The sequence below is a fragment of the Carcharhinus amblyrhynchos genome, unplaced genomic scaffold (assembly GCF_965287045.1).
Source record: "Carcharhinus amblyrhynchos unplaced genomic scaffold, sCarAmb.v2.hapA scaffold_79, whole genome shotgun sequence".
NCBI classification, from domain to species: Eukaryota; Metazoa; Chordata; class Chondrichthyes; order Carcharhiniformes; family Carcharhinidae; genus Carcharhinus; species Carcharhinus amblyrhynchos.
In genome coordinates, this window is record NW_027649819.1 from 201,313 (window position 1) to 221,351 (window position 20,039).

Sequence of the window (20,039 nt, forward strand, 5' to 3'; positions counted from 1 at the left end):
TGCTGGAGAGTGGAGGATAATTCAACTGAAGCATTCGAAAAGGAATTTGACTCTTATTTAAAAAAGGGAAGAATGTGCAGAGTTCCAGGGAAAAGGCGGAAATGCTCATTATCTGTCAGAACGTTAATATATTGTCATTCATCACTCATCACTGAATCGAGAATGAACTCTTCCCTGCCGTTTCGAAACAAGGTGAAGAGCAGGAATGATTCAATAACAGAAGAGATGTTGGTGTAAGTCTAAAGGAAAAGGTGAAGAAACCAGATATGTGTCTAAAATGTGTTGATATTGGCAGAATGATAAACAGGTGCCTCCCGAAAGGAAAGCAAGAATAAACATGAGAATAAAATAGAAACCTGCAAAGAAAATTCGAAGCAAAATGGAGCTGAGTTTAATGTCTGAAATTGTATCTGGAAGGCGATAAAATGTTTCATTGAGGAATGACTTTCTGTTTCTGGAGTTTACACTGGGCTTTATTGGAACATTATAGGAGGCTGAGATGGAAAAAAAAATCAGCATAAATCAAGATCAAGAATTAAAATGACTGGAGACTGAAATCCGAGTGATGTTTCTTGACTGAACAGAGATGCTTCATAACGCAGTCACTCAGTCTGCCCAATATGACAGACAGTTTTATCAACATAATAACACCTTGAAATTAGAAATATGGAAACTAATGTTCCACCTGGAATGCGTGGTTAAGGCTCTGAACAGTGAGGACGGATAATGGAACGTCATCAATTCTGATCCATTTTCCTATTTCCTCAACAGATGATTTCCTCGCACTAGTGTTGATGTAGAGGTGCCGGCGTTGGAATGAGGTGGGCACAATAAAAAAGTCTCACAACACCGGGTTACCTTTGGAATCACGAGCTTTGGAGCGCTGTTCCTTCTTTAGATGAGTTGAGGGAGGTTGACAAATAGATACGAGCACAATAGAATGATAATTACAGATTGGAGTGAGAACAATGGTTAGAATGCGCATCTTTTCGGGTAATCAAGCCGTTAAAAATACAGACAGTAAAGGTGGAGAGAGAGATAGTCACAAGTTAAGGAGGTGTGGATTGTCTCAAGTCAGGACAGTTAGAAGGATTTTGCCAGCACAAAAAGTATGGTCGCGATGGGAAAGGACATCGTGGGTAAAAATACAAGAAAAAAGTGAATCAGAAGTCACAGCCGTCAAACTGAAGAGAACCAGATATCCATTATACAAATACTCCCAGTGCCTCAAGAGAAGCCCTTTCCCCAACTCAGTGTTTGTATAGTTTTATTTGTTTCTCTTGAACTGACAGGGAACAGTAAATCACAACCTCACCAACCAGTGACAGCCAGTTAAATAATCATCCCACACTCGCTGATAATGGAGTTTCTGACAGTGACAGTTTCTGACCATCCTCCGATTGGACCTGGAGGGAACCAGATTCACTGTCAGAGCTGGACTTTCTTACAGAGTGGGTGACAGAGCCAGGTGAGCGATGGTGATGGAGTGGTGACTGTGCGAGCATTTGACCAAGGGTCAGTTCCTGACCATCACTGTTCTGATTTCTTTAATTAGTTATCGCAGGTTAGTTATCACAGTAGGTGGACACTCTTAAAATGATATTCACTAAAAATCCTCCCCATCACGACCTTTGTAATGGAAAATTCAGCTTCAAGTTGCTTTGAGTGGAAACTTTGTGAAATGAAAGAACAGGCCTCAGAGTTGATCAATGAGTTCCCAGTAAGGAACAATTGTAAAAAGGTGGCTTCAACCAGACAAGCCAAGCTCAATTTCCAAACTGCGCTCCGGGCTCTCCTGGTGCCTGATGGAATCAGCAACTGAGGAAGTTCCGTAATTAAAACTATTGCAAATAAGGGCTAGTTATGCGCGGTGAGCGATGGTGGTATAGTGGTGAGCATAGCTGCCTTCCAAGCAGTTGACCCGGGTTCGATTCCCGGTCATCGCATTGGCAATTTAGTTACGACTTTTTCCACTTTCTCTTCCATTTTCAACAGAGTGGGTCGAAACAGGGCGGACACAACATTTGACGATAATGAAATATAATCGAGATTTCTCTTTTTCCTGTGTTTATTCGGACCTAACTCATTTCTACTGAAAAATTATTGAGCTACAAAAACAAGTCTTTGACCTAATCAATGAGTTCTCCGCCAGAGACAAACAGACAAAGTAAAAGTAGAGGAACAAATTTCAGCTCACACACTGTGCTTTGTGCAGTAACGGTGCCTGATGAAGTTAGTGTGAACGCTACTGAGGTGATTATATTAGCGGCGTAAATTGCGGCGCTGCGATGGCCGAGTGGTTAAGGCGTTAGATTAGAAATCCAATGGGGTTTCCCCGCGCAGGTTCGAGTCCTGCTCGCAGCGATTATCGTTAAAAGCGTTTTCTTCCGGCAGCCGCTGACCCGGAACTCTTCTGCAATTTTGGTGCCAAGTCTGTGGATCACCATCATGCTTTCAGCTCCATGGCTCCGGGCCGAGTGCAGGAAGGTGAGCTTGAAGAGGACACCTGGGTGCCCTCGGGCTGGCATGGACAAGATAAGCCGAATGATTCAGTGCTGTTCCCTTTCTCTGGTTCCATGAGGGAAATCACAATGTGATTGAAAAAAAACAGCATCAGGAGCACAAGGACAAAACAAGGTCTGATGTCAGGGGAAGATTCTTATGGAATGACACACAGAACATAAGAAATAAATTTCATCAGAATACACTGAATGATCATTTCAAAATGCTGCTTGGATGATATGACATCGTCTTCATTCAAACACATTGCTGCAAGCTGGTCATTATTGGGCGTTAGGAACTCCTGGTTATAGCAGATTGGGAATGGAAGGAGCAGCTTCACATCTGCACATTGACAGGTCAAAATGTGTCTCAGATTGACAGCTCCCAGGACAGGTTTTCCTCTCCTCTCGCTCGGTGCTGTGGATTCTCGGGGATGAGTTGGAGTTTCCCAGCTCAGTAACTGTGAAAGCCTCTGAGGCCGGCGATGCTCACAGTGTCTGTTCCCCAGATTCAGGGGGTTGCAGCCAATCAGAGCTGTGCCTGGGTTACCCAGAGCTGGTTGAAACGATGATATTGTTCACAAGCTGAATTCTATTTGATCAGATGTAGGTACAGATTGTGTGCACTCAGTCACTAAACAACAAGATCCCACCTTCATATAGAGTTGGTGAGAGGGGGTGGAGGGATAGAGTGAGTTAAAGCAGTGAGACACAGACCGCCAGACAATGCCTCAGTGACAGAAATCCTTGTAAATTCCGGCTTTATCCAGAGAGATTCTTTTGGAGAAACAGAAGCTGCAGTCTCAGCTCTCATAAGAACATAAGAACATAAGAACTAGGAGCAGGAGTAGGCCATCTGCCCCCTCGAGCCTGCTCCGCCATTCAAACCCATCATGGCTGATCTTTTCGTGGACTCAGCTCCACTTACCCGCCCGCTCACCATAACCTTTAATTCCTTTATTGTTCAAAAATTGATCTATCCTTGCCTTAAAAACATTTAATGAGGTAGCCTCAACCGCTTCACTGGGCAGAGAATTCCTCTGATTCAGAACACTTTGTGTGAAGAAGTTCCTCCTCAACTGAGTTCTAAATCCGCTTCCCCTTAGTTTGAGGCTATCCCGCACCACCCCCAACCCCCACCACCCCCCACGCCCCCCCCCCCCCCCCCACCCCACCAGTTCTAGTTTCACCCGCCAGTGGAAATAATTACCCTGCTTCTACCTTATCTATTTCCTTCATAATTTTATATAGTCCGATAAGATCTCCCCTCATTCTTCTGAATGCCAATGAGTGTAGCTCTATTCTACTCAGTTTCTCCTAATATGCCAACTCTCTCATCTCCGGAATCAGCCTAATGAATCTCGTCTGTACCCCTCCAATGCAAATTCATCCTTTCTCAAGTAAGGGGACCAAAACTGTACACAGTACTCCACAGCACCTGCAAACCAACTCCTTGAGATTCCTGCACAAGGATACCCAGCTCCCTCTGCAGAGCAGCATGCTGCAATTTTTCCCATTCAAATAATAGTCCATTTTGCTGTTATACCTACCAAAATGGATGACATCACATTTACAACATTGTACTCCATCTGCCAGACCCTCGCCCATTCAATGTCCCTTTGTAGACTTTCAGCGTTCTCTGCACGCTTTGCTCTTCCACCCATCCCTGTGTCATCTGCGACTCTTGATATATTCATCTAACTCTCACTGATATTGCAGCAGAGACACATTATTAATTCCACATTCAGAAACAGTGCTGCATTTTGACGGACGAGATGGGGAGATGCAACAGAATCTCAATGGCCCAGTTCCAAACAGGGTGCAAGCTCAGAGGGGCCTGAGGTTCAGAGAGACCTTTGACAGTGAGATGACATTTTGAACATGTCGTTCGGAAAGCGGATTGGATCTTTGGCTTCATAAGTGGAGACAATGTTTCTGCACAGAATCTCTGCGTTGCAGAAGGAAGCCATTTGGCCCATCGAGTCTGCAACAACTTCCTGAAAGAACATCTTTTGCACAATTTTCCCTACGCTAATCTGCACGCATTCTACCCGGAAGATACCTAATTGAAACGGGCATTTTGTTTTAATTAGTACACGATTCCACACGACCCTCTACTCAAAATGTTGAATGTAACAGCATCTGCTTATCTCTGAAATTCATTCTCCGTCGTCTTATTAACTAGAATTCTCTTTAGTACACCGATACATCGACTCAACTGCTGCAGGTCAGATCACATTCCAATTTATATTGACGACATGGGAAAGTACATTAATATTGAATTCTCCATGGGATTTGATGCTGATTCCAGTCATTAATTCCTGTTGATCTGTCTCTGCAGCAGCGAGAGTTAATGTGAATTTTCTTCCGCTCTGCTGCAGTTCTCTATTGCGGCCAGTAGATGTCAGCACACCCCGATAGACGAAAGTTTAGATATCAGGGAGAGGCAAAGCAGAGAGGCAATGTTCACATTATATTGAAGCTGGGACGGAGAAATTTCGAAATACTAAATGTGTGGGCCATATCAATTCGAAATCCACCAGGACGCTGCTTTCCTCTGTATTCATCATTTAAACACCGATAAATCAGCATGGCTATGCGTTTTAACTTCAAGTATTAGTGACGTTGGGGATTTCATTTAGAACTAAGTGATATTTTGAATCATTGTTGCTTGGCACAGTTAGAATTTCATTATATAACAGTTCAATTATTAGTACAGGCCTATTAAAACATACATTACACTAAGTTTTACTTCTTATTGGGAATGGTGTATAGAGAGAAACTTACTTTTCTTGATTATATATTACTGACCTATATCTGGGTGCACAGGTTTCAATCTCAAAATTTGCCAGTGGTGCAAAACTTGAAAATATTTTGAACTTTAATAAGAAGGATATTGATAATCTTCAAGAAGATGGAGACAGGCTGGTGGAATGGACAGACACGTGACAGATGCAACTTAATTAATGTAAGGAAGTGTGAAGTGAGACATGTTGGTCCGAAGGTCGAGGAGAGACGATACAAAATAAAGCGTACACCTTTACCCTTCCTAATCCCCATTGCACCTTTACTACGCTGAGATGCCACAGTCTCTTCACCCATCTCAGAACTCATGAATATCCAGCCCGAAGTCTGCATTTCACCGTCTACTTGTACAGTGATCATTAAACATTTGGCACTCCAACTTTCCTTAACATCTTCTGCAAGGATTCCCTGCTCCATCTGACAACTCAGTCAATGTCGCATCTTCACTTAGTGCACTGCCCATGGTAGGATTATCCTGCCCGGTCCCCATCGTGTTTCACCTTGCTCAATTGTATTGCCCAGATTGCATACTGTTCCAACATTTCTATTCTCCATTAATAATAAATGAAAGCCCAGGGTTGGAGGAGCAGAGTGGCGCAGCGGAAGCGTGCTGGGCCCATAACCCAGAGGTCGATATATCGAAACCATTCTCTGCTAGTACGTTTTTAGCAACAGCAAAAATAATTACATGGCGGCTCCTTCAAAATGATTTGACATTTCCGTCCAGGGTGCAGTTATTTTCTTCCGCTTCTCGTTACGAGTTAACATTTGAATGAGTAACAAATGGCTGAAATGTCATTTACTCACAAACAGACACAAGCTGTAAATGTTGCAAAGATACACAAGCCGAGATTTTTTTCCCTTGGGGCAGAACTATGAGGTTGATGATGGGAGATATAGGAGGGACGTCCGAGGTAGATTCTTCACTCAGAGAGTGGTTGGGGTGTGAAGTACACTGCTGCTGTGATAGTGGAGTCGGACACTTTAGGAACTTTCAAGCGGTTATTGATAGGCACATGGAGCACTCCAGAATGATTGGGAGTGGGATAGCTTGATCTTGGGTTTGAACATAACTCGGCACAACATTGAGGGCCGAAGGGCCTGTACTGTTTTATGTTCTATGTTCAAGAATCATCCCTTGAATAAACACTGCCACCTTTCAATGTTTAGCGGGTGAGTTTCATGAAGAGCTGAGTGTGATTCCCGCCTTTCTGCTTCTGTACAAATTTAGTCAAAGGAAAATTATACAAATATATCTTCGATTCTCCTTGTCTTTCACAAAGAACTGAGTGTGTGTTGGATACAGTTTCAACAGTAGCTTTAAAAAGATAGAGAATGGATTTACAAATTTAAAATTCAAAGGGTGACATCAATGCCTGAAGTGGTTTCCAGGCTGTGGCGACTCGAAGAACAATGCACATTCTCAATTTGAATTGTTCAAAATCATAGAATGGAGCATCCATTGTGGATGAAAGGAAACTTTAAACTGTGCAGCTGTGCTGTGCTTCAGGAGCTGGTTTTACACAAATCTCCGTTAATTAGATGTTGCTGAGCATTTCCAGCATTTTTTGTTTTTTTTTGTCAGATTTCCAGCTCCCAGCTTTGCGTTGTGTTCTGTGCAGGTGTTTAACTGGAATAGGGAACAGCTTCTGATCAGCCCCGTGGCCCATAGAGTAGAATGTATCTCCCAACTATCAGGCTTGCGAGATGAGACTTCAAGCTGTACAGGGAAGTGAGGAAGAGAGAGAGGGAGCATCATTCTGTGATGGACAGATTTCCTGTATAGAGAACGAAAAGGTCTGTATTTCCACAACTGTTTTAACAGACATCACGTGTCGCAACATGACTTGCAATCAATGAAATCCCTCTTAACAGTCCTTAACCTTTTAACTAGGAGATTATTGAATTTATCAATAGTTCCCACATTGTCAAAAATCCACCTAAGGACAAGTAAAGCAAAATTTTAGCATGTGTTTCTGTGGCGCGTTGGACTTCCAAATGATGGTAATTCAGTCACTTAAAGGTTATGAGTTTGAGTCCCACCACAATCGGATTATGGATCAGGTTAGTCACAAACCAGTCGCTGCTTCATTGATGTGATTCACCTTCAGAACTGGCATTTCCTGCTCTGCCATCTCTCCATGCTGTTTCTGTTAACCCGGCTCCCAGGGAAACCACTGACTCGAGAATAAATCACAAACCTTTCTTAAAGTTTGACACAACGTTGGCTGGTTGGGTTAGAAATAGTGACATCTTTTTCTCAATTAGATGTTTCATTTCTTTTGGAAGATAAATAAGATTAAGGAAGGCACACACGCAACAACAACTTATAAATAACTGCAATCAATAAATAAATATCAGTGTCCGACAACCTGGCAGTATCTCGTTTTTCACAAATACCACCAGATCTGGAACATATTTCCAGCATTCCGCTGAACCCACCCGCCGCCATGACCGGCTCTGTGGCTTAGTTGGTTAAAGCGCCTGCCTAGTAAGCAGGAGACCCTGGGTTCAAATCCCAGCGGAGCCTTGTCTCTTTTTTAATGTTATTCTGATGTTTCTGCTGCGCTTGTCCTTCTCGGTCCTTGTGGTCGTGGGTTTGGAAGGTGCTGGCAAAGGAGCTTGACGGAGTTGCTGCAGTGCATCGTGTCGATGGTGCACACTGCTGCCATTGTGTGTTGGTAGTGGAGGGAGTGAATTTTTATACATGGGAAGCGAATGAAGCGGGATGCTCTGTCCTGGATGGTACCAAACGTCTGTAGTTCTGTTCAAGTAGAATTCACCCAGACAAATGATCTCAGGAAACAAGGTGATTCGATTTCCTCCCACATTCCAAAGATGAGCAGGTTGAATGGATTTGGCCATGTTAGATTGTCCCTTCGTCCCCAAGGTATTTATATCAGTAGATTAGGGGAGTGGGTGTGTGGCACTGCGGGGATAGATCCTATGTGCAATTCTCTGTGGGAGGGCCAGTACAGACTCGATGGGCAGAATGGTCTCCTTCAGCACTGTCGGGATTGTGTGTTTCTCAGGCCATTTGACTGTGTTCGGAATTCCCTGAGAAAATAATGGAAACCTGTGTTGGTAGAACATTGAGTATATTTAGATGATTTTTTACTGCAAGATGATGAAAATACCCGGATCATCTCAACAAATAGCCGAGATATTTGTGGGGAGTTCCGAAATGTTTCCATCGTTGGAGATTATCCACTGTGAAGGGAAAGACAAAACTGACAAGGAAAAATAGGTTTTGTGACTGGCACAATTGCAAATATCATTGGAAAAGAATCAAGGCTCCGCTAGGACTTGAACCCAGGATTATTCTGCTTACTAGGCAGGCGCTTTAACCAACTAAGCCACAGAGCCCGGCCCGACTACATAATGGGTTCAGCGGGATGCTGGAAATACATTCCAGATCTGGTGGAATTTGTGAAAAAGGAGATACTGCCAGGATTGGAACGTACCTGTGAACTATCCAACTAAATATTTAACAGTTTAACATGAACTGGGTCCACTAACTGTTTTCAGATACACATTTGGTGTAAAAATAGAGATGTGATTCACACACACAGTTTTCTGCTCTGAAGGCAGCTGTTCTCCTTCTGTCACACGAAGTGATTTAAAAAAGAAAATACTTTATTCATACGGGGTATGTGTGTCACTGGCCCGGGAAGCATTTATTGTCCAAATTAATTTTCTTTGAGTAATTGGCGATGAATTCATTCTGGAGACACTGCAGTCCATGTGGTGTATGTACACATAGACTGCTGTTAGGGAGGGAGTTCCGGGATTGTGAGCCAGCCATGGGAACGGTGATATGTTTCCAAGTCAGGATGATGTGTGTCTCCGAGTGGAACTTACAGGTGGTGGTTGTTTCTCTGTCTCTGCTGCCCTTGTGCTGAGAGATTTCCTGGGTTTGGATGGTGCCTCGCGAAGGAAAAAAAATCAGCGTCAGAAGTGGGATTTGAATCTAGGCCTCCAGAGAAGACTGCGACCTGAACACAGCACCTTTGACATATCGATTATCCTGACTACATTAGACAAAGTGCAAAATCTGTGCACAAATCGAATTGAATTCCATTTTTGGAGCATTTACATTTCAAACCTGATGCGTTTTCCCCCCATTTTTGAACCCCAGCCAGAGGCCTGTATCTGAGTCCCATCCTTCCCTCAAGCCGCCGGGGGGTGAGGAGCTTCTCATTGCTGCATTGCTCTGTTTGCTCAAATCAACAAAGACCCAATTCCCACCCTACCTGTTCCTTACAGGAAGGTGTTGAGAGTGTCAGATCTGAGCAATGTGAAGTATCCAATTGGAGAGTTACACCCTGGCGACAGGAATATCTCTCCACAGCTGCTTTCGGAGCTGCTGAATATTTCCAGCATTTCCTCTTTCTGATTTTGTGTCTTCATTACAGGAGTTCACTTACTAACAACCCAAAACTTGTCTCTCGGGCCCAGCTCCAGACACAGCTTTTCTGTGATCTCCAAACGGACAAGTTCAATCTTCACTTTCCTACACACATACTTTAAAATCGGCTGGTCTCACACTCAGCACCCTGCGGCATCGCCTTCAAACCTCACCCCACCCTTCAACCGCCCACCAGGGTCTCAGAGGTACAAGTACTTCTTCGGAATTGATAAAAGCAAGAAGATTACAGTGTTTGTGAGGGCATATAAAAGGTTAATCCACACTCACAAAGAGACTGATTATGTGAGAATCTCTCTCTCTCTCTCTCTCCCACACACACAGACACACACACAGACACACACACACACACACACACACACCGCCACCACCATCACGGCAAATGGTGAAATGTCTCATCAATAATAAAATATCTGGAATTAAAAGTATAATGTCCTTGAATGGAGCGTCTTAAAATAACACAACTGGTTCACTAATGTCCTGTAAGGAGTGATGTTTTACCTGGTCTGGACCGACATGGGGCCCTCAACACACAGCAACTTTGGTGACTCGAAGCTTCCCTCTGAGGTGACCTATCAAGCCGCTCACTTCAAGGGCAATTTAGGATGGACAATAATTGCGGGCCCAGCCAGCGACACCCACATCCCAGCAACGAATGAAGAAAATTAATCGGAGATTTCAAGTAAGGGGATGTAGAAAGTCAGTTGCATTTCCAAAGATTGTCAGATACAGAATGAATTTTGAAACTGTGTTTTAATTCCGGAAGTTGATTTCTACAGGCACAGTTTAACTGATAGAATCAGAAAGATCCCAATTCTTATTGAACGGCAGATAATGCAAAACACAGTCTGAATACAGACAGACGCACCCGAGAAAGAATTCCTATGTGTCGCTGGCCCGGAAAACATTTGTTGCCCAAAATTAATTATTGTTCGAGAATTTTTTTTCAGGGAATTCATTCCTGAGCCACTGCAGTCCATGTGGTGTCTGTACTGATACATTGCTTTTCGGGAAGGAGTTCCCGGATTGTCAGCCAGCCGCAGAAACGGTGATATATTTCAGAGACAGGATGGGATGTGTCTCGGAATGGAACTTGCCGGAGGTCGCTGTTCCTGAGCCACTGAAACCATTGTCATTCCGGGGGAGATATTTCGCGGGTGTGGATGGTGTCTGGCGAAGGGAAAAGAAAGTAATTAATGTCAGGAGTGGGATTTGAACCCACGCCTCCAGAAGAGACTGCGACCTAAACGCAGCGCCTTAGACCGCTCGGCCACCCTGACTACCCGAGCAAAGCCCTGAATCTGCACAAGTCGATTTGAATTCCATCTTCAGTGTCATAACAATAAAAACTCGATGTGTTTTTCTTCCATTTTTGAACCCCAGGTAGAGGCCTGTATCTGAGTCCCATCCTTCCCCAAGCCGCCGGGGGGTGAGGAGTTTCTCATTGCTGCATTGCTCTGTTTGCTCGAATCAACAAAGACCCAATTCCCGCCCGACCTGTTCCTTACAGGAAGGTGTTGAGAGTGTCAGACCTGAGCAACGTGAAGTATCCAATTGGAGAGTTACATCCTGGCGACAGGAATATCTCTCCACAGCTGCTTTCGGAGCTGCTGAATATTTCCAGCATTTCCTCTTTCTGATTTTGTGTCTTCATTACAGGACTCCATTTACTGACAACCCAAAACTTGTCTCTCGGGCCCAGCTCCAGACACAGCTTTTCTGTGATCTTCTCACAGACAAGTTCACTCTTCAGTTTCCGACACGCATTCTTTAAAATCGACTGTTTCACACTCAGCATCCTGAGGCATTGGCTTCAAACATCACCCACCCACTACTGCCCCCCCCCCACCCCACCACTCCCAGGGTCACAGGGGTACAAGTGTTTTTCAAGTAGAGTTCATAAGTGCGAGGGGATCATAGTGTTTGTGAGGGAAAAGAAGGGATTAATCCACAGAGACTGAAAATGACTCTTACACACACACTCACATGCATCCCCACACAACCACCGCCACGGCAGATGCTGAAATTCAACATCAATAAAAATGCCTGGAGTTAATGCCCTTGAATCGATTGTCGTAAAAAAATTTCTAATTAACTGAATTTTTTAATCGACAGAATTCTTACCCGGTCTGGCCGATATGTTATTCCGGATCAACCGCAATGTGGTTGACTCTAAGCTGCCCTCAAAGGACGGGTCTCTGGGGACCCGCGCTCGAATCCCAACACGGCAGCTGGTGGAATTTGAATTCGATACAAAATATCAGGAATGAAGAATCTATTTATGCTTTCATCCATTGTCAATTACCGCAGAACCATCTGGTTCACCAAAGCCCTTGGTGGAACGAAATTTGGCATCATTTCCGGTTTGGCCAACGTGTGACTTCAGAGCAAGAGCAATGTGGTTGACTCTCAACTGCACTCGGGCAATTATGGTTGGGCAATTAATGCTGGCCAGCCAGTGACGCCCATGAATGAATACAAAAAATATATCATTGCGTATTAACCTGCATATTTTCTTTTTGGAATAATAATCGAATTCAAGTGAACCTGCCGTGACCCCTCTCTTTGGCAGCATTTCCTTTATGCTGCTGTTGCTTCTTTTGGCGATTACCTCCAATACAAGGGTCATGGGTGGAGAGGGGACTCATAATGTTAAAATGGCGGCGCAGGCTCGTTGGGCGGAAGGGCCTGTTTCCCGTGCTGTGTTGTTCTTTGCTCTTTGTAATATCTGCCCTCTGCTTCTCGATCCTGCCAACAATGTGAACAAATTTCTATCAATCATCTGACCAGACCCATGAGGATTTGCATATTTTTGCGAAATTTCCTCAGAACCTTCTCTTCTCCAAGTCGATCAGTCGCAGTGTGTCAAACCATTCTCAATAAATAAAATTTTTCATCAACTGAACTATTCTGGTGAAACATTTCTGCCACCTTCTGAAATCTTATATAATGTTCTTATAATTTGCTCTGCAGAAAATGGAACCAATATCCATTTGAAACTGAACCCAATTTGAATTCAGGTTTAACATAGTTTCTGTTCTTTTGTAAACCATTGATAAAAAAAGACACAGGGCACCGTCTGATTTATTATGATCACTCACCTCACCATCCTGTGTACAGTTCTGGTCACCCTATTATAGAAAGGATATTATTAAACTGGAAAGAGTGCAGAAAAGTTTGACTAGAATGCTATTCAGACTGCAATTTCTTTCTGACCAAAATACAACGATGCAAGAATCCCTGACGCGAGAAACTATGGACAGCCCCGATTGATTCATTGGGATAAGTTTACAGTCTGGTTCTGTGGGTGAACATTCTTGAAAACATTTGGTTTGCAGCATTGAGAAAATTGTCGGGATGTGTTGCTGGATTTCAAACTTGATCTCGAGACATGTACATCCCGCCATCTAAAACGCAACGTGTTTCTTTTTGCAAACACCAACATTTGGAACCAAAACTACCACCAACTGAGGGCTCGTCCGGGATTTGAACCCGGGACCTCTCACTAATTCATACAGTGGAATTCCCGAAGCGAGAATCATACCACTAGACCAACGAGCCGTCATGGAGGTAACAGTTCACCGAATAAACTTCTGTTAACTAGCTATCCTTTCAGACTGTCATGAGAATGGAACATTGAAGAAAAACACAGCAGATTCAGGGGGAAATGCGATCCTCTTTGTCTTAGACCCTGAATATTCAACAGGATGTTCAATGTTGGGATTGTAGCTTCTCTCAGCGAAAGAAATTCCCATCACATCAGTTCAAGGATTGTTGTGAAGAACAGATTGAGCAAAGTGTAGAAGACCAAAGCGGAAAAGTGTGAGGTGATTCACTTTGGTTAGAGTAACAGGAGTACAGAATATAGGGCTAATGGAAGGACTCTTGGTTTTGTCGACGAGCAGAGAGATCTCGGGGTACATGTGCATAGATCCCTGAAAGTTGGCACGCAGGTTGATAAGGTTGTTAAGAAGATGTACGGTGTGTTAGCTTTTATTGGTAGAGGGAATGATTTTCGGAGCTGTGAGGTCATGTTACAACTGTACAAAACTCTGGTGCGGCCGCACTTGGAGTATTGCGTACAGTTCTGGTCGCCGCATTATAAGAAAGATGTGGAAGCATTGGAAAGGGTGCAGAGGAGGTTTACCAGGATGTTGCGTGGTATGGTGGGAAGGTCTTATGAGGAAAGGCTGAGGGACTTGAGTTTATTTTCATTAGAGAGAAGAAGGTTACGAGGTGACCTAATTGAGGCATACAAGACAATCAGAGGATTAGATAGGGTGGACAGTGAAAGCCTTTTTCCTCGGATGGTGACGGCTAACACGAGGGGACATAGCTTTAAATTGAGGGGTGGTAATTATAGGACGGATGTCAGAGGTAGGTTCTTTACTCAGAGGGTAGTAAGGGCGTGGAATGCCCTGCCTGCAGCAGTTGTGGACTCACCAACTTTAAGGGCGTTCAAATGGTCAGTGGATAGGCATATGGAGAATATTGGAATAGTTGAGGTTGGAGGGTCATTAGATTGGTTCCACTGGTCGGCGCAACATCGAGGGCCGAAGGACCTGCACTGCGCTGTGATGTTCTATGTCCTATGCTTATCCAGCTGGGGAAGGCTGCACTCGCCTCGTTCTATTCTTACCTTTCCGGTCAGTGGCACAATATCACCCGCAATGGTTACTCTTCTCCCTCCTGTGTTGTTACCTCCCGAATCCTTGAAGGATCTAACCTTGGCTCCCTCCTATTTCTAGACCTCACCTTTCGGTGACATTATCTGAAGAGCAGTGTTAGTTTTCACACGTAAGCTGATAATACCCAGTTCCAGCTCACCGTCAGCTCTCAGAACCAATCCCTCTTATTAAATTATTAGATTGCTTATCCAGCAGCTTGTACTGGATAAGCAGATAATTCCCCATGAAACATCTGGAAGGCCAAAGGTCCCACCATAAATTCCATTCCCAGTCAATGAGTCCATCACTCTCCCTGGTCACTGTCGAGGCCGAAACAAACCCATATAACCTTGGCACATCATTACACCTGGAAATGAGATTCTGACCACACATCTGTTCCTGCACCAAGGCCACCTGTTTCCAGCTGTGTAACTTCACACATTGTTGATAATACCTGATCTCAACTGTACCTGAAACCCTCATCCATGCTTTTGTTACCTCTGGACTTGCTGATTCAAATACCCTCCTCCTGCAGATTTCGGTCCCTAAAGGACATTAGTAAACCGCATGGGGTTTTATAAAAATGGACAATTAGTTCCAGGATTGTCTTGAATTAAAATTTCACCATCTGTCCTTTTGGGTTTTGAACCCAGCTTCCCAGCATTACCCAGAATCTCTGGATTACTTGTCCAATGTCACTGCCTCCCCCAAACAGTATCAGGACTGGGATTTGAATCCTCACTTTTTCCATTCCCGTCATGAAGATCTCGATCAAGTTCATTAACTATGGGATTACTTAGGGATTTTCCTGAATCATTGTGCATTAGCACAGGTGGGTGTTATTTTTTCCCTCCAGTTATTATTTGGAGAATATTACACATTGAACAACAAAGAACAACACAGCACAGGAAACAGGCCCTTCGGCCCAACAATGAAACTGATTGGACTGATTCTTACAGCCATTTCTGAAGAGGTGTCTTTACCGTTTGCAATTCTCCACTCATTTGGCGCCACCCATATAACGAGCTGGGTTAGAAATTGCCTCCATTGCCATTGCAATTTCCAACCATATTTCCCTCAGTATCCATCGATCCGTCTCTTCCAGTCACCAGAACACTGCAATTAAGAACAGACATTGCACATGGCACGTTGACTCTGTTCTACCATTCAATTCGATCGTGAGACATTTATTTAATTATCTCCATTGCCAGACAGTGAAAACACAGTCACAGTCTGAAAAAAAACAAGAACAGCAACAACAACATGAGGCAACACACATATAGAAATCACACTATGTTTCTGACAAGTGTTTTTCTTTAACCCTACAGTGCAGAAAGAGGCCCTTCAGCCCATCGAGTCTGCACGGACCACAATCATACCCAGGTCCTACCCCAATATCCCTACATTTTTTACCCGCTAATCCCTCTAGTCTTCGCATCTCAGGGCACTAAGGGGCAATTTTAGCATGGCCAATCGACCTAACCCACATATCTTTGGACAGTGGGAGGAAATCGGAGCATCCGGAGGAAACCCACGCAGACACGAGGAGAATGTGCAAACTCCTCCAATTGAACCCAGGTCCCTGGAGCTGTGAAGCAGCAGTACGAACCATTATGCGACCGTGCTGGCCCACTAATAGCCTGTGGCCGATAGCTCACCTGTGGCCGGTTAGCGTGATGCTAATGATGCCAAGGTCGCGGGTTGGTTCCCAGTTCTGGTCTGTTTACTTTTTTCTCTTTTACTCCGCAGGTGCGTCGGTCCACCTTGTTGTCGAACGAGGGGCATACGCACGGAGGGTTGTGCATGGGCTGCTCTTGGATGTTTCGAGAGTGGCCGAGTGCTTCGCGTCGTTTGTGTATGCTTAAAATTGGACCAGCAGATGGGCACCACAACAGCTCAGTGACTATCACTGCTAGCTGTGCAGATACATGGATTTGGACCTGTGTCGTGGGAGTTTGCGCATTCTCCCTGTGGTTGCGTGGGTTTCCTCCGGGTGCTCAGGTTTCCTCCCACACACCAAAGATGTGCTCTTAGGCTGATTGGTGTCACAAATTGCCCCTAAATTATTCTCCCCTTAATCTGGTTTCCAATGGGGGTACCAGAAGCAGAGACACGGGTCAAGGGTGGAGGAGGAAAAACACATTGTTAAGATGGCGGCGTGGGCTCGTTGGGCCGAAGGGGCTGTTTCCTGGGCTGTGTTGTTCTTTGTTCTTTGTTCAAAATACTGCCGATGCTGGAATCTGGAACAACAAATGAAAATGTTGGAAAAACTCAGCAGGCCTGACATCATCTGTGGAGAGAGACCAGCTGAAATTGCCCAGCATGTTCAGACTTCAAGACACCCTCCTTTCCTTCAAAATTTAAAAAAAGGAACATGCGGTTTGGTCTGAACGCAGACACGAGGAGAATGTGCAAGCTCCATACAGACAATGACCTGAGTCTGGAATTGAACCCAGGTCCCTGGAGCTGTGAAGCAACAATGCGAACCATTATGCTACCGTGCTGCCCCGATAACCGTCGGTGGCCACAACTCCACTCGCGGCCGGTTAGCTCAGCTGGTTAGAGCGTGGTGCTAATAACGCCAAGGTCGCGGGTTCGGTCCCCGCACGGGCCAGTTTACCTTTTCCCTCAAAAGTGAATTATATTGGGCGGCACGGGAATCCATGCTGAAATTGCCTCGAAACGTCCTGAGAGGTATCGATTCGTGGGATTGGGGGCAAATAGGCAGGTATCAGGGGGTAGGGTTGGGTGGAATTGTGGTCGGTGCAGACTCGATGGGCCAAATGGCCTCTTTCTGCACTGTAGGGTTTCTATGATTCTATGAAGTGTTCTAAAAGTCACTGCATTTTCAGCGTTCACAACAAATTCAGACAAAGTGTTTGAAATATCAACAATTCCATGCGGGGAAAACAAACTGTGAGTTTTAAGACATGAACCAAATTTTTGCAGTTTATACTGACACCCACCCAAAATACATTATCTATGAATACATAATTTTCCAAGCTTGGGTTGTAAGGCCATGTATCAGAGAATAGGATAGTGTGGAAGAGGCCCTTTGGCCCATCGAATCTACAGTGATGCATGAAATGCCCTGGCCTGCCCAACTAATTCCACTCGCCAACACTCGGCCCATTGAGCAGAAAGCAGGCTCAGTGCCACAGACTGAAAGGAGGTTTTAGTTCACATGGGCAGCATGGTCGGCGGAGGCTCAGAGGGCTGAAGGGCTGCTCCTGTGCTGTAATTTTCTGCCTTCTCTGATATTTAAAGAGTACACATTGATTTACACAGCCAGAGACTGACAATTAGAGGATGAATCCCACAGGCAGTTGCAGAGACTGATAGGTAAAAGTAAACCCAGTCCCCTCATATAGTGACCGAGAAGGACAGTTACAACATTAATCCCAAAATGGCAGAGCATCGCAGGGAGGGAACGAACCCCGCAGTCACTCTCAGCTCCCACTAACTGGCAAATACACATTGAGTCCCCAACAGTACCACGGACAGAGTGACTCCATCAGTCACATAGAACACCACGCAATTTCTATTCAATACAATGTGATCAGAAGTGATAGAGAAGGGAAAAGGGAAGTGTGGTGAGAAAGAGATAGAGGAGCAAATCTGTATGCATATCATGGATGACAGATACAACATTAATCCCATTGTGTCACAGACCAACGCGGAGTTGCCGACGTTGGACTGGGGTGGGCACATTAAGTAGCATCATGACACCAGGTTAAAGTCCAACAGATTTATTTGGTAACACGAGCTTTTGGAGTGCCGCTCCTTAACCTGATGAGGAAGATGACAAATGTAGTGAAACAATAGACGAAAAGTGGTCACGCAAAAAACACTGGCCAGCAGGTTTAAGGAAAATCCCAGGGCTGTTTATACATACATAATAAGCAAGAGGGTAGCCAGGGAGAGGGTTGGCCCACTCAAGGGCAAGGGAGAGAATCTATGCGTGGAGCCAGAGTAAATGAGTGAAGTATTAAATGAGCACTTTGCGTCAGTGTTGACCGAAAACGACGTGTATGATGATGAGTCTGGGGAAGGATGTGCAGGTGGTTTGAATCATGTTGAGATCAAAACGGAGAAGGTATTGGTGCCCCTGAGAAATATTAAGGTCGACAAGATAGGTCTGATGGGATATACCCCAAATACTGAGAGACAAGGGAGGAAATTGTTGGAGCCTTGAGAGAAATCTTTGTATTCTGACTGGCTACAGAGGAGGTCCCAGATAATCGGAGAATCGCCGATGTTGTTCCTTTGTTTAAGAAGGATAACACGAATAATCCAGGTAATTACAGGCCGGTGAGCTTTACATCAATGGTCGGGAAATTATTGGAGAGGATTGTTCGAGACAGGATATTTTCCCACTTTGGAAATGAGTGGACATATTAGTGAGAGGCAACATGGTTTTGTAAAGGGGAGGTCGTGTCTCACGAACATGAATGTGTGTTTCAACGAAGTGACGAAGATGGTTGATGAGAATAGGACAGTGAATGTTGTCTACATGGACTCTCTTCAGAGCTCAAATTCTCCATCTCAGTCTCCGATCTGGTCACTGGTAAATGGACACTGCACCCTCTCCAGTGGAATAAAATCCTTACTGAAGTGATTTGACCGGAACTGCACACTGTCCTCCAGCGGTGGCCTCACCAAAATGTTGTCCAGCTCGAACTGAACCTTTCTGCTCTTACAATTATGCATTAATATTCCATTCCTCACGCTGCATGAATTTTCACAACTCACAGACTCAAAGGGATCTCCAATATTGAAAAACATTGGAGGTTTCCTTTGTATTTTCAGGGATCTGGGAATCAGTGGATCATCCAAAAATAGAACTGAAAAATACGAAATGACAGCATTTATTGACATTGTGCTAATATCAGGGTAATATTCGAAATGTTGACTACGTGGCATCGCCAGATCAAAGGTGAGCCAAAATGCTGATGAATTGAACGAACGTTGATCTCAGGTCACGAAAAGTGTCGGTACAAATGTAAAGATTTGCATTTTTGAAAGTTTCATTTCTTGACAGTCTTTTTCATTTCTGTTTTCAAAGTTAGAGAACAACACAAGTTCAATTTGACATAATAAAATTACGCTAAACTCCCCGTCCGGGAATGGAACCCCGGTCTCCCGCGTGACAGGCGGGGATACTAACCCCTATACTCACGATGAACTACTGCTGATCATGCCCATACACATTGTACACTTGTCACTTACACTTCCGGAGCGACAACTCAGTTCTGATGAGATCAGTTCTTTTCCCCAATACGGAGAACCATTTCATGCAGCAAACAGCGGCTTTAACTAACTCATTAAGACTTTCGGATTAGCAGGAAAGAGAATGAGATGCATGCATGAAGAAAAAGACGCAAATCAGGTGGAGACAGAAAGGTGAGTTTGCCGTTCATATCAAACCGCATGTTCTTTTTCATTTTGGAGGAAAGACGGGGTGTCTTGAAGTGTGAACATGCTGGACAATCTCAGCTGGTCTCTCTCCACAGATGATGTCAGACCTGCTGAGTTTTTCCAGCATTTTCATTTGTTGTTTCAGATTCCAGCATCGGCAGGATTTTACTTTTATCTTGTCAAGAAATACGTTGTTTTCCTTTTGTCGAGTGTAACAGGACA

General features: G+C 44.4%; 7 non-coding genes across 7 annotated transcripts; 4 read left to right on the forward strand and 3 right to left on the reverse strand.

Annotated features, from left to right (window-relative positions):
• Positions 1-1,874: 1,874 nt before the first annotated feature.
• trnag-ucc (transfer RNA glycine (anticodon UCC)) lies at positions 1,875-1,946 on the forward strand. The gene has a single exon. It is a non-coding gene; the product is annotated as a tRNA-Gly (tRNA).
• Positions 1,947-2,282: 336 nt separating this feature from the next.
• Positions 2,283-2,364, forward strand: trnas-aga (transfer RNA serine (anticodon AGA)). The gene has a single exon. It is a non-coding gene; the product is annotated as a tRNA-Ser (tRNA).
• A 5,398-nt stretch (positions 2,365-7,762) lies between these two features.
• Positions 7,763-7,836, forward strand: trnat-agu (transfer RNA threonine (anticodon AGU)). The gene has a single exon. It is a non-coding gene; the product is annotated as a tRNA-Thr (tRNA).
• A 761-nt stretch (positions 7,837-8,597) lies between these two features.
• trnat-agu (transfer RNA threonine (anticodon AGU)) lies at positions 8,598-8,672 on the reverse strand. Its single transcript has one exon. It is a non-coding gene; the product is annotated as a tRNA-Thr (tRNA).
• A 2,257-nt stretch (positions 8,673-10,929) lies between these two features.
• On the reverse strand, positions 10,930-11,012 carry trnal-uag (transfer RNA leucine (anticodon UAG)). Its single transcript has one exon. It is a non-coding gene; the product is annotated as a tRNA-Leu (tRNA).
• Positions 11,013-13,203: 2,191 nt separating this feature from the next.
• On the reverse strand, positions 13,204-13,293 carry trnap-cgg (transfer RNA proline (anticodon CGG)). The gene is given in 2 exon segments: positions 13,204-13,239; positions 13,258-13,293. It is a non-coding gene; the product is annotated as a tRNA-Pro (tRNA).
• Positions 13,294-16,939: 3,646 nt separating this feature from the next.
• trnai-aau (transfer RNA isoleucine (anticodon AAU)) lies at positions 16,940-17,013 on the forward strand. The gene has a single exon. It is a non-coding gene; the product is annotated as a tRNA-Ile (tRNA).
• Positions 17,014-20,039: the final 3,026 nt, after the last annotated feature.